The following is a 14,200-nucleotide window of genomic DNA, read 5'->3' as shown; positions in this document are numbered from 1 at the left end:
CTGAGTTCTGGGGCTTAGGTAAAACTTTTGAAAAGAAAGTTTATTTTAAAAAATCTAGTATAACCATCCAAAATGATTTTGGAATGGGGTATATATTTTTTTTTCTGGCAAGGTGATTTTCTTAATTCAGTGAGCTTGGATAATTGTTTTGAATGATTTGACTTTTCATCTTGCAGAGAAATATTGTCATTTTCTGTCATGTACAGTGATTTAATCCTAAGGGTTTGGGGAGCAGGCAAGTGGCGCACAGACCCAATTTCCAATTTGTCATATAAAGAAATCAATTTCTTAAATTAATTTCAAGAAAAGTAACCAGCACAAACAAGCAGGTTTGAGCGAATGGCCACTTTTTTAAAAATTGCAAGTCATAGTCCATTTAATAGTGAGATTTAATACAGGAATTGGCAACTGCTTATTCATAAAAACAAAAGCTATGGCCAGTTTTATTTAGAGCTCTCAACTTGCAAAAGCCTTAGTATTTGCAATAACACAGTTTAAATGAAACCTGCTCATCTCAATGAGAATGAAACCAAGAAAAGCAGTGTGTGTATAAGACAGCAGATGTCTTAGTAAATAAATTTCATAACACAAGCAGCAGAACTGAGGAGCCTAATGCAAATGTTTTAAAGCTTGTTATCTCCTCACTGCTGCTCAGAAAAATAGGAGTCTTGATATTGTACTGCTTTCAATGGGAATCAGTAACCCAGGAGACACAAAACACTTTTAAAATATACAGTTAATAACAGATGTTTATACCTGGTTTTCTCACCCTGCTGAAGAGATGGCCCCCAGCCAAGTCGACTAGCACGTCCGCTGTTTTTTCTGTGAGTTGATATGTACACAGTTATTATACACTAATTACATCAACGGCCAAGGGAATATATAACTAGAAAGATAAATCTGTCTCCTGGGGTGGGGAGGGCTGGGGGTAAGCTTGGGTTTGGGGAATCTCATGTTTAGCGTTCTTCTTGCCAGTGGCTGATGAATTACTGTCAGTGACTGGGATCCCTGACTCCTGAATTTACTTACCTCTGGTTCCTGGGCAGCTCATTTGGGGGTAATAAGAGTGATTATTGTATTTAACGCTTTGGTATTCATAGCGTCCCAACAGGATTTCTTGTTGAAGATTAAAGTTATTTCAGGGTCCGAACTAATCCTCCAGTGAAAGGCAGGTAAGGTGCAGTGGTGCCGCATTAGTCGTTTTCCAGTCACTGGTGCTGTGTGTTTAGGTCTGTGAGGTGTTAGTAAGTGTCCTGGATAAGGAGACTGAAAAATCATGGGAGGGAAAAAGCAAGTAATGGAACCTTAATATCGTCCTTTGCTCATATATGTTGTGACACCCTAAAAAAGTGCAGCATATGAAGATGATTTGTTGCAAATGTACCTGATGGATCCTTTTTGGCCTGATCATCCTGAGAAACATTCTCTAAGGCAAAGCTTTGTGAAAGATGGGCCATGGAGTACTGGTAGATGATGAGCGAGTTGCAGACATGCCCAGAAGTTGATCCCCCTTGGCATCTGGGCCATCAAGCTGTGCCTGGGATGGGCATATTCCCCTGAGGGTTATCTGTGGACCACTTAGTTCCCTCAGCTTGCCCCAATGCGTTGTACAGATAGGATCAATTTCTGTGTAAAAGCTAGGAAACTGTCTTTGACAATCCAGGCCCAGAATACAGAGAGAGCCAGGGAAAGTTCAACTACTGTGTTAAAACCTGAGCCTCAAGGCTCAACACGGATGAAACATAACCTTATTCTTTTTTATCATCTTTCATGTTATCATGGGGAGGCCAAGGTCCTCTGTATGTCACTCAGTTTGCCCCCTTTGTTCTGTAACAAAGTTAAAGAAGTATTGGGGTGTGTGTTGTTGTCATTGTCATTGTTTTTCTAGTCTTAAAGATCCCCTAGAAAGCTGATGGCAAAAGGTTTCTCTTGGCTTCCTTTCTAATGTTTAATCATCATTTATTCTTTTTCTCAAACTGCTGTCACAGTTTGCTTGGCTCAAATTCTCCCACCACCAGTGTGGCCTGGTCCAGAGGCAATGACACAAAAGAACCTGGTTTCCAAAGTTATTTATTAAATGTAAATTCTTTCCTTAGATACTGTACCAAATTTGTACACATCATTCCTAACCCTGGTGAACTTTCTTTGGCTTTCTCTGCCTACCATTTGTCACCAATTACCTTTTCAAAAACATTTTGCATTATTAATTCCTGTTACATTCATTCAGCAAATATTTATTGAGTGCCTTATGAAGTCCTTTGCTAAGTACTCAAAAGGAAAAGCGGGTATATAGGACACAGATGAATTTAAACTCAGTGTTCATGCAATTGGTAGCATTTCTGCAAAGAGTAATCTCATTGCCTGAATGGTGTGCAGTGCCGGGGTCCAGCCTCGGCTGATCCAGGGAGTTCGAAGCGGGGACGGCGTCGGCGAGGATCAGGATATGATAGCTTCAATTAGATATTAATTAGAGATGTAAGGAGTAATAGAATGAGGATAGCTCAGTAGGAAAATTCAGTGGAGAAAAGAGGCTGAGTAGCTTGGTTTACGCGGGGGACCAATAAAACTTCAAGACAAGAAGCTTGCACCACTTATGTAGGCCTCAGGCGTCCTTCCGTTCTCCCGAAGGAGAGGAGACACTGAGGCCTCCCCGGTCGGATCTTAGAAGCCCAGGCAAAATTAGTAAGCTTGGTGGGTTCCGCGCTCCAGATGGAGACTCAGCCAGAGTGAGAGAGAGACATGGGGAGACCAGTATTTCAAGAAACTGATCCCTCTTCTTTATTTTCCATGGTCTACTTTTATACACTGAGATGTTATGCAAAAGTCACGTGGGGTCAGCAGTCCTGACTTTTATCAAAGTCAGGTGCTTCATACAAATGTATACAGAGGTCTTAGGGGTGTTACATCATCTTCTGGCCAGGGGGGCCTGCTGACAATTTATGACCCTCTCCTTGTGACAACAGTCAGTCAACCAGGACACTTATTTCTCCAGGGGTGATTATTCTTAAAACAGACACCACCCAAATAAAGTTACATTCCTATAGGGTGACGGTGTAGTGGGTTTTAGTTAAGGAAAGAATTTACTTAGCCTAAGGTCTAATGTGATTAATATCAAAGGTTAATACTTATTTCTTCTATATATTCATTAATGTGTGTAAGGACAGGGGATGTGGAGACGTAGCAACAAACATTGGCTCAACAAATGAAAAACCCTTCACCAACACAATTTCTAATCAGCCCACTATACTTATAGTTTTCTAACTTCTCTAAAGAACCTGTTTTTAGAGGGTTTAAAGCATCTCGTGCCTCTCACGGTTGGGAGGCTGTGAGCAATCACGTGGCCGGACGAGCCTGTCAGGCAGGCTAGAGAACCTTCAGAGGAGTTTGTAGGTTAAAACATTCTTATCACGCCCAGGAATTATTATTAACTGGAGCTCTAGGTTAACTCCTTCTCCGAAAGAGGTGGTGGGGGACAGCCCCCTGTAAAGTCAGAGGTGTAGGTGAGAGCACAAAGTAGTAAAGTAGGCAGGCTCTGGTTATGGGGGTAGATGCTCGAGGAGTTCCAGGGGGACTCCTGAGGCTCGATCCCGCCTTTGCGTATGTCGAGCCTCCTTCCTCATGACCTTTGTCACGGGCGGAGTACCTCACTCTGGCCCCCAACAGTGCAGCATGTGAAGTATGATTTGCTGCAAACTTACTCGACCACTTACTTTTTGGCTGATCATCCTGAGGGACATTCTTGAAGTCAAAGCTTTCCAACTGGTGAGCAGAAAACAGGTTAACACACAGGTCACGATGTTCATGCTGTCAAGATGTTCACCAGATAATTTCCACGTCAGAACATGTCCAGTAGATGCCAACGAACTTGGTTACTTACAGAAGAAAGATGCCCCCTTGCTCCCCACAGAGCATCTCTAGATAACAGGGAGCTGGGTGATACCTTTTTCTGTTTTGCTAATGTATTTTTCAAGACCACATTTTCTTGGATTGTAAGGGGTTCCTAGGGCACCATGTTAAGAAGAGAGATTTTCAGAGTACTAGGTAACTTCAGAGTTTTATACTGGCTTTTACCCACTGGAAATTACTAATTGACTAGTGATGATTCTTAAGAAGCAGGTAAGAACATCTGCTGTTACTGCTAAGTTGTAGATGTAAGGCTTAGAATCAGGGATCATGAATTAATAACTGGTTTGCACCAGTAGGGGGTTTCTTTGGTGGCTCAGAAGGTAAAGAATCCGTCTGCAATGCATGAGACACAGGTTCAATCCTTGGGTCGGGAATATCCCCTGGAGAAGGAAATGGCTACCCACTCCAGTATTCTTGCCTGGAAAACCCCATCGACAGAGGAGCCTGTTTGGCTACAGTTCATGGTGTCACAAAGAGTCGGACATGACTGAGCAACTAACCCACACTTTTTGCGTCAGTAGGATTTTGCAAATATCTCAGGCATTAGCAAAACCAATTTAAAATATATTTATATTTGAAGAAAGCTTGGCTGGTGAGGTAATAGACATGACTAGACTAGGACTTCTAGTTAAGTGTAAAAATACATTTCCATTTTTTAATTAATTGCTTGCAGTCACGTATAAGGAAATCTTCTGTGAGTGAATCTTTCAGAGAAATTGAGTTGCTTTATATATTAATGCTAAGGGTTCAGTTGATTTTATTTTGTATTTAAAAGGAAAATAAAAATGAATAGCAGCACTTTGTGGAATGGAGCACTCTCCAGTGTGCGTGGTACTTACCTAATAGCTGGGTCTGCATAAAGATTGGCTCTGACTGCTCCCACTCTCTTGCAAGTTGCAAGTGAAGACTTGTCTAAACTTGAGACGGAGATGAAATTAAGCAGAACCTCCTCAATTTGACAGTTTGAGTTTTAACACGTGACAGAAAAGGAATTTTGGTCAAAGGGCCGGAGCCAGGAAATAACTGCATTATTTATAGGTATTGTTCTGCAGCAGAGGCCTTGGTTATTTAAACCCAATTTATCCACCCCCCACCCCAAGTATCTAATTGTGCAGTTATTTAGATCTGTACTGACACACTCATCATGTAATGCCTTGGGGACCAAAACTGTATATAAACTACTAGAGAACAGATAACGAGTTTACTTGAACTGATATACTTGGCTTAAAGCTAAAAAACAAAAGAATAGCAGTGTTTCCCAGGTTTATTCCAAGGTGGTGGATGGTGGGTTTGGCCAAGTCATCTTAAACTTCTCTGGGATTCAATTTCCTCATCCATCACTGGAGACATAAATACACAGTTCACTGGACAGTTATGAGTATTGACAGCACCTAGCACAGTGCTGGGCAGGAGGCCAGTCAATAAGTATTCATTGGATGTGAAATGCATGGGAGTGGATGAGGCATTCTCAAGTAAAGAATTAAGAGGTTGAAGAAGTAGAAAGCAACCATTGGTGTCCCCTGTGTACTTTTGCCCACTTGGTGATTTAAAACCTGCTTTTCAGTGAAGCGTGGTATACTTTCTAACGTCTCATACCAGGTCCTCTTTTCTTAGTGTCCCCTGTTTGTCCTTTATAGGTTTTGCATTTGAGACTCTTGTTATAACAGCTTCTTCTATAGCAATCTGTATTATCTCAAATGTAAGTCCCCCCCACCCCATTTTAAGGTGCTTTCCCCAAAGTAACACATTTTAGAAGCAAAACAAAAAATACTCATTTTGCACTCAGTAATTTGATAGCTTGCAAGCTTTCCAACAGCACTGGTAGGACGGACTGGACTAGTAAATTCATGGATAAAATTCACTCGTTTTGTGGACAGTAAGTAGAACATCTCCCTGGCTTTAGTTCATAACAGTGGTCTTCCAGGTGTCTTGATGTGTTAGGGTCTCTAAGGTATTTTGTCCCCAAGGTTATCCTCAGATCCCACCCTCTTTGTCCCACTCTCATTCATTACATCCTGCCCCAGTGGAATATCACATTTAATCTTATATTGCTCCTATGATGTGGACAGGATGTGTCCTGTGGACTAATGTGCCCTGACAAGAGTTTGCTCCTGGCTAAGGCTAGTCGGGACCAAATAGTGCTGTTTGATGGGGAAGCAGGGCAGCTGTATTAGTCAGCTCAGGCTGCTATGACAAAATAGCACAGACTGGGTGGTTGAATGGGCTTACCAGGTGGTGCTAGTGGTAAAGAACCTGCCTGCCAATGCAAGAGACATCAAGAGACCACGTTGGATCCCTGGGTCAGGAAGATCTCCTGGAGGAGGGCATGGCAACCCACTCCAGTATTCTTGCCCGGAGAAGCCCATGACAGAGGAGCCTGGTGGGCTATAGCCCTTGGGATCACAAGGAGTTGGACATAAGTGAAGTGACTTAGTATGCACACACAGGTGGTTAAGTATCAAGTGTTTATTTCTCAGAATTTTGGAGGTTGGGGAGTCCAAGATCGAAGTGTCGGCAAATTCAATACCTGGTGAGAGCTCTCTATCCAGCTTGTAGATAGGTCTCTTCTCACTGTGTCCTCACTTGACTGAGAGACAGCAATCTCTCCCTCTTTTTATAAAGGCACTAATCCCATCATGGCAGCCCCACCCTCATGACCTCATCTTACCCTAGTTACCTCCCCAAGGCCCCATCTCTGATATCATCACATTGAGAGTTAGGGTTTCAACATATGAACTTGGTGGTGGGGGCACAATTCAGTCCACAGAAATGGCTGTATCAAGACATAGATCAAGTGACTCTGTATTTCTGACTTATTTTCATTGATCTTGAGATATCATCTCTTGTAAGATACATCGTTAAGAAAGAAAAAATCTTTTTAGATCATAAGAGTGTTTTCTTAGCATTGAAACATTTTATACTACATTTATGGAAAGAATTCTTTTAGACTCTGATGCTGGGAAAGATTGAAGGCAAACAGGAGACAGGGGTAGCAGAGGATGAGATGGTTAGATAGTATCACTGACTCAATGGACATGAATCTGAGCAAACTCCAGGAGATAGTGAAGGACAGGGGGGCCTGACCTGCTGCAATCTATGGGTCACAAAGAGTCAGACATGACTTAGGGATTGAACAATTACAAAACTGGCTTATTTTGACCAATTTTTTAAAAAGAAAATCATGTCTTCCTCCTGTGCATACATAAAATGAAAAATGTGGCAAGAAAACTGTTTAAGATTCCAGCTTTCCTAAATCACGTTTCAATCAGAATTGTCGTGCGTGCACTTTTCCACACCATGCTGTCATGCTCTGTGCCAGGAGACAGCATTTCTTTTTAGGGGGCATCTCTACTGTCTCTGACTCTCTACCAAAAGATAACAAGCAGAACTATATTTCTTCCTCTAATGATTCTACCTGGAATGCAGGTATACCCACCAAGTGACTACACTTGTGAGTGAGCTAATTCTTTAGCCCTTCTGACACACGTCCACGAGTGTGTTCAGAAGCAACACTCTTGGTGGCTTCCACTGATCTCCTGGATATCTGCCCAGACAACTTTCCTATAGTCCCACCTGAACCCAAAGAGGATCTCCCCCCTGGGGGGAGCTCTTCCTCCTTTTCATTCCTTTGAGAAGCATGTGACTTCTCTTCTCCAGATGTGGGGGGCTGATTTCACATAATGCCTAGAACTCAAAAGAAGTGAAAAAAATATGAACTTCTGTGACCAAGAAGGTTCATGGGTGGGCAATGACAGTTATATCAGGACCGCCTCCCAGGCAGCAAGAGTAAGATACCTCCCAGTGTCAGCCTGGTTAAACAGGAAAGCACTTACCCTGAGAACTCAGGAAATAGAGTGCATCTCTCCCACCCCACAGGGATGCCTAAAATCTCAGCGTTAGAGAATGATTTAATTGTCTTTTAAGGCATCAAGAGTGTTTTAGTAGAAATTAATGACTCTAGAGAGAGCAATGTGTAGTTGCTGTATTTACTGCTTTGGCATGCATTTCATTCCCATTAAGATGAAGAAAGAGCAAGAGCCTGTGAAGATGGGACAAGGAATGGGATGGGGATGAGGATACAGGAATGGAAAGAGAGCAGGAAAAGAGCAAAGAAGCAACTCAACTTTCATTCAACGAAATTTATCAAATCCTTGGTCTGAACCAGGCATCACCCTACATCCTGACACTAAAGTGCCTGCACTTAAGGACCTACCTACCCTTCTAGTGTAGGAGACAGGCATCGGTGACATATCAGGCCAACAAGTGTAAAAGTCTTACTAGAATAAAAGCTATAAAGTATAGTTATGTGTTCCCATGACATTGTACTGGAAGGATTCAGATAATCAAGGAAAGTCAAAGAAAGCTTCCCTGAGAAAAGGATGCTTCAACCGAGAGGTAGTAGGACAGGATGTGAGTCAGTATTTGGAGGGGTAGGAAATGGCCAGACTGTATCTGAGAGTTTTCAGCAGTCAGGAAGACTACATTGACAGTATCCTGGAGACTCAGTTGGGGAGCTTCAGAGTGAATGTGAGTGAGCCTAAGAAAGGGGTCCAGGGAAAGATGATGGCTCAAGGTACTAGTATCACGGAGGTGGAGAGAAAGCAAGGTGGATGGCTTTTAGTTGTATTTCAGAGGTGAAATAGATATGTATTGGTAATGAATGGGACAAGAGCAATGATGAGGGATTGGGAAGTGTCATGACAAACTCTCAGGAATCTGGTCCACAAAACTAGAGGAATAAGTGTTGTCATTAATGATGTAGAGAGCAGTGAAAGTTGACCTGATTTGAGGGTAGAGAGGAATCGTTTGTAGTCTGAAGAAGTAGAAAATAAGTCTAGCTCATCCATTTACTAGCGTTGTGATGCTAAGTTTCTCTGAACCTCAGTTCTTCCATCTTTAAAAATGAAGCCATAAACATTCACCTCACAGGGTTGCTGGGACAATCAACATAACTTCATACGTGGTTGAAGTTCCTTCCTACATAAGTTACTATGATCACTCCAGAACTGAGCAGCAGTGAAGCCTAGAGGCAGAGTGGCTATTTTCAAGAACTTTCTAGGAGGTGGGGTGGTGTGTAGGAGTTTTGACAGCTGAGATCTCAGGACTCTGTAAGTTTACCTTAGTGGAGTTTCTCCTTGTTGATAATGTACAGGGCAGCTATTAGCTTCATTTGTCTGGTGAATTCCTTCTATTTTGTTCCCACCCCTCTCCTCCTCTCTTTCAGCCTGGATCAAGGGAACCCATAGAGGAAGAAGGTACATTGCTTTTCTCAGCTGAGATCCCTTATCGCTTGTAAGAGGACTAGAGGATTTAGGAAAATGTAACCCGAGAGTTTGCACTAACAGATGAGCACAGTCGATTAGCTTCACCCTCCCTGTAGGCTTCGGGGGAAGACTTTCCCATTCTGTTTTTCTAGCGTCAATTTAGCAAGGGCATTTTATACGACATATGTAATTCCTATGCCCTTGAGTGACCTCAGCACATTCCTTTCTGGCTTCCAAATAGCCCCTCATTAAAGGGAGCCATTAGGCAGTGAAAGCTGCAGCCGGTGGTTGAGGAACACACTGGAGTGGGCAGGTGAAGGGGCAGAGGGGGTTAAGCCCTCTGGAATCCAGGTGTTAACTTTCCTCTCTGCTGGTGTTTTGACCTTGCAGGATCCTAACTACTACCAAACATCTCCCCCTGTTGCCTGGCTCCACTTCTTTCCCTCTGTTCTTGCCACACTGTTGTCTTTTTATAACCATGTTTATCTCTCACTGAATTATCAGAGAGATTATTTCCCATCCAGACCCCATTCAGTTATTTTTCCTTGCAGGAAACACTTATTTCCATATAGAAAAATGGGTGGGAGAGGGTGGGAGGCATTTTATTTCATTGTTTCACTTGTTTGGGCTGGAAGAAGGTGACACATTTGTATGAATTTCTGGATAACGAAATTAATTTACACATAGCTTTCCAGGTGGCAGTAGTGGTAAAGAATTCACCTGATAATTTAGGAGACACAAGAAACTCAGATTCGATCCCTGGGTCAGGTAAATCTCCTGGAGAAGGAACTGGCAACCCACTCCAGCATTCTTGCCTGGGAAATCCCATGGACAGAGGCGCCCAATGGGCTCCAGTCCACAGGGTTGCAAAGAGTTGGACAGGACTGAGCACGCAAGGTCTTCGCACAGATAACTAAGTTGTTCTTGATTCTCCATCTGGATATTTGAGAGTTGACTGTATACACCCAGGCAGGGATTGGGATGTGTGGGAGGAGTGGAGAAGGAAGTGGAGTGGAAGCTCTTATCTGAATTAGAAGTCTTAGGCAGGCTTTTAAGAGCTTCCTCTTTCCACTACCTTCCCTGCCTTTATAATTTGTGTCTCTATGTGGTCTATTTGGATGCAAATGCACTTTAAGATATAAGAGCAATGTAAAAGGCACTTCTAAATCCACACTGTGTCTCCCAGAGGGGCTGCCATTTCACTTCATAAAGACCCAGTTGGCTTTAGTTTTGCTGAGTTCAAGGCAGGGGCGTTCCATGGCAACTTCTAATTAGCATGTGCAGTAGTAGTGGCTCCGAGTCTGGATGTTTGAGGAGTCACAGTGCAGTAGCAGGAAGCCAGAGCTAGGCAGTGTCAGCGAGTTCACTTTGCCTGTGAATGTAGTTACCTGCCAGTAAATCATTTGCCAATAGTTCAAAGATTAAGATGGAACCTGACAGAATGATCCAAAGAGAAGGTGGCAGTACAGAGAAAGCACATCAAACATTACAGTGAATGAAAAACAGTGAGAACTTCTGTTTCCAGGCCCCTAAATAAAATTCCTGCAAAGATAAAGATGTGAGCTTTGCACACCATCAGGCCTTCTGGTCTGTTTATCCTGCTGAGAAAGGCTGAAGTTGGGGAGGAGGAAGGTCTCCGCCAACAGATTTTAGGTCATAAATTAGTTAATAAAACCTGTCCTATGTTATCTCTGAAACAGTCTATTTTATATATCCTTGTCCATTTGATTTAGTTGTTTCCCTGCTTACTCCAGGCTGTATTTTGGTAGCATAAGTCAGTATGTGAGTTTTAGATTATCCAAAAGTTTATTTTTAAATGACCTGCCTTCTGTGGGGAAAATAACAGTAATGTGTGTGTGTGTGTGTATAATTTATTGCTATTGATTGGGAGTTTCACAGTTAACTTTAGATTTGATATGTATATACATATATATATATGAAATATATAACACAATTTCACAATATGTAACACTAGTTATTCCAGTGAAACGTGAATATTGTTATATGCCAACATATATTTATTTTATCATAAAGTTAATTTTTATTATTGCTTTCAAGACCTATTCAGTCCTTGTATAGTTCCTGTAGAATATTTCCACATATTACCATTGGTACAGCCAGCTCTTGTTTTATGTATTATAGTCACTATGAGTGATAAAGCAACACTGTGGGTATCTATGTATGTATCTGTGTACCAGGGAAGCCCTGTATGTTTATTACACATATACAAGCTACATATATCCAAATGTATGTGTCCCTTTGAAAGTTTCTCCCTATTGAGAACAATAAATAGGCATTGTTGACTGATTTTTTTAAGTCAGATGAAATATATAAGAAAAGAAAATGTCACATTTTTTAAGACCAAGTATAATGATTTAGAAGTTACCAAAGAGGTCAGGGGTAAAAAGAAAACAAAAAATAGTAAAGAAAGCAAAGAAAAGCAGGAAATGAGAGAGGAAGGGAAGTCTCAAAGCAGCAAAAATCTACTCTCCCCTCACCAACCAAGCCTGCTCTCCATCTATAAACAAAAGCCTAGCAAACAAGCAGGTGAAGGACAAAGGGATCAGGAGAAAAAGGACTTCCCTGGTGGTCCAGTGATTAAGACTCTATGCTTCCAATACAAGGGGCATGGGTTTGATCCCTGGTCAGGGAACTAAGATCCCACATGCTGTGCAGCACAGTGGAGAAAGTGTTTTTGTTTTTTTTTTTTTTTTTAATCTAGTTAAAGAAAAGAGGCAAGCTAAAAATTGCTAGAAAATGCTGGGGACCAAAGAGAGAGAGAAAACAAGAAAGGGTGAGAATGAAACTTCAGGGTGAATGCTTGTAAAGCTAAAGTAAATGGGCAGAAAAAGCCAACTAAAGAAAGTAAGAAACAGGGAGGTAACATTAAAAGTCAAAAAATATGAAACGAGACAAAAATGGTCATGGTGCTTGAGCTGGTGGGGCTGAGAAGACATTGTTCTCTAGGTGTCTTGCTGGGAAAGAGGATAAGATGGCCCAGAAACGAAAGCAGGCAGGAGTGGAAGAAAGCAAGCATCAGGTGAAAGGGCCGCATGACAAGACAGTCAGCCAAGGGGTACGTCCCAGACACTGGCTGCAGAATAATGTCCTGGAGGGGTTCGTCTCCACTGCAACTGAGCCCTGGAGATGGCAGGACTTGTCTGTTGTTGTTTAGTCACTCAATCATGTCTGACTCTTTGTGACCCCATGGACTGTGGCCCACCAGGCTCCTCTGTCCATGGGATTCTCCAGGCAAGAATACTGGAGTGGGTTGCCATGCCCTCCTCCAGGGGATCTTCCCAACCCAGGGATCAAACCCACATCTCCTGATGGACTGAGCCTGATGGGTTATAGTCCATGGGGTGTCAGACACAACTGAGTGACTAACCCTTTCACTTTCAGCAGGAATTCTGGCTTCTTAGCTGTGAGGTGCTTCAGTGGAGGCTGGCTATTTCTGATTTAGGAAATGATTATTCTAGGGCAGTGAACGATGATGGCCTAAAGAGTTAATCCTCCAAGACATTCTTCTCCCTCCCATTCCCCTTCAGAAACAAAGTGTTCAATAAATATTAAGCCAGGTACTTCTGGCTCAGTAAATGACTCCTGGGAGTGTGAAAAGTGTCATATTCGAATCTATTTCCACCATCAAGCTTTACCCAAGTACCCGATGCTTGACTCTCTAACTGCCAGGCTTAGAGCCTACCCATGAAATTCCAAATCCAGTCTCTTGTGGGTTTGGACTCGCTCGTTTATTTTTACTGTGCTTCGCTCATAGTAACTTATGTTTGTAATTCAGCAACCTGAGGAATTGTTTTTATGGCACGTTTGGATCTTGCAGTCACTCACACGTTTCAAGGTCCATTGCAGGAAATGAGTTTGACACAGCATGTTAACAATGAATTATTCATTCTTACCTGCAGTGTTCAGAGCAGTCCGGGAAGGCTTCCCAGTTGTCGAGTCAAAGTTATGTAGCCGTAGTGCAAACTCCAGTGGGCAGTTGTGAGGATGGCAAACCTTACTTTGATACAATGCCACAGCACCTCCATTAGTGCCCTGGTTAAAATGCAAACATCTGGTTGCTTTTATGGCCCATGTGTTCCTTAAGATGGTCTATTTCTTGATGATGTCAGTCATTGGAATCAACTATTTTTAAAGACTGTTTTAGTGTTTCTCTGAAACGATCACTCCTTACATTTGTTTAATAGATCATGAGCCCTTCAGGTACACAAAAATTGTAGAGATCACATCTTCTACTCTCCTGACTATTTTCAAGGATGACATTGTGACTCAAGGACCTGGGGTGCTGTGGAATGTGTTGTCTTCTGGGGTTGTGTGCACCGTAGATTTTCAATAGCATGTCATGTCAAAAGGAACCTCACGCTTCTATTTACTGAGTGTGGGGCAGCTAAGCTGCCGGTTTGTGCCCACCGACCATGGCTTTGTGGATTTGCCTAGTTAAGTTTGTTCTGTGAGTGTTTGCTATTTCCTCCCCTGCATACTTATTTTACCTGGCCATGTGCCAGGCAATCTACTTGCCCTCCATACTGTGCTCATGTCCAGTGCAGATAAGCTTCAGGCTGACAAGGACCGTTACCCAAATTCCAACGAACTACTGTATGCAGGGCCTTTTGGGGGAGGAATAATCTTATCTTTACTTTGAATGGCAAGTGAAGGTTTGAAGCCAATGGGACTGCTCAAGAAAATGAGAGTCATGAAACAAAGGCTCTACCAATGGGATAAGTAGAATCCATCACTTATGATTTCAGATTTGAAAAAAGATTGGCAAAAGGTACAATGAATAGTAAAATGGCTCTCCTTAACCCACTGATTGGAAAGGCTTGGGAGGAAATGTGTGAACATACTGGATCCTATAACTTGTATGTTACAGACTAGGCCAGCTAGATGAGAACTGTCAAAGCATTAAATAAAATATGGCTCTTAATCATATCCTAGGATTGCATGGAGACAGGAACCTTCCATGGAATTCCCAAGAAAGAATATTAGAAGATGATAATTTAAGGATTATGAAA

General features: G+C 42.3%; 1 protein-coding gene and 1 pseudogene across 1 annotated transcript in view; one reads left to right on the top strand and one right to left on the bottom strand.

Moving 5' to 3' along the window:
• MID1 (midline 1) overlaps positions 1-14,200 on the top strand; it is a 401,570-nt gene that overhangs the window by 991 nt on the left and 386,379 nt on the right. The window lies entirely within an intron of this gene.
• LOC138986505 (uncharacterized) overlaps positions 1-14,200 on the bottom strand; it is a 166,707-nt pseudogene that overhangs the window by 87,061 nt on the left and 65,446 nt on the right.

The sequence above is a fragment of the Bos mutus genome, chromosome X, assembly GCF_027580195.1.
Source record: "Bos mutus isolate GX-2022 chromosome X, NWIPB_WYAK_1.1, whole genome shotgun sequence".
Classification (NCBI taxonomy): Eukaryota; Metazoa; Chordata; class Mammalia; order Artiodactyla; family Bovidae; genus Bos; species Bos mutus.
Note: the sequence above shows the minus strand (reverse complement) of the source record. Positions and strands in the feature narration are given on the sequence as shown.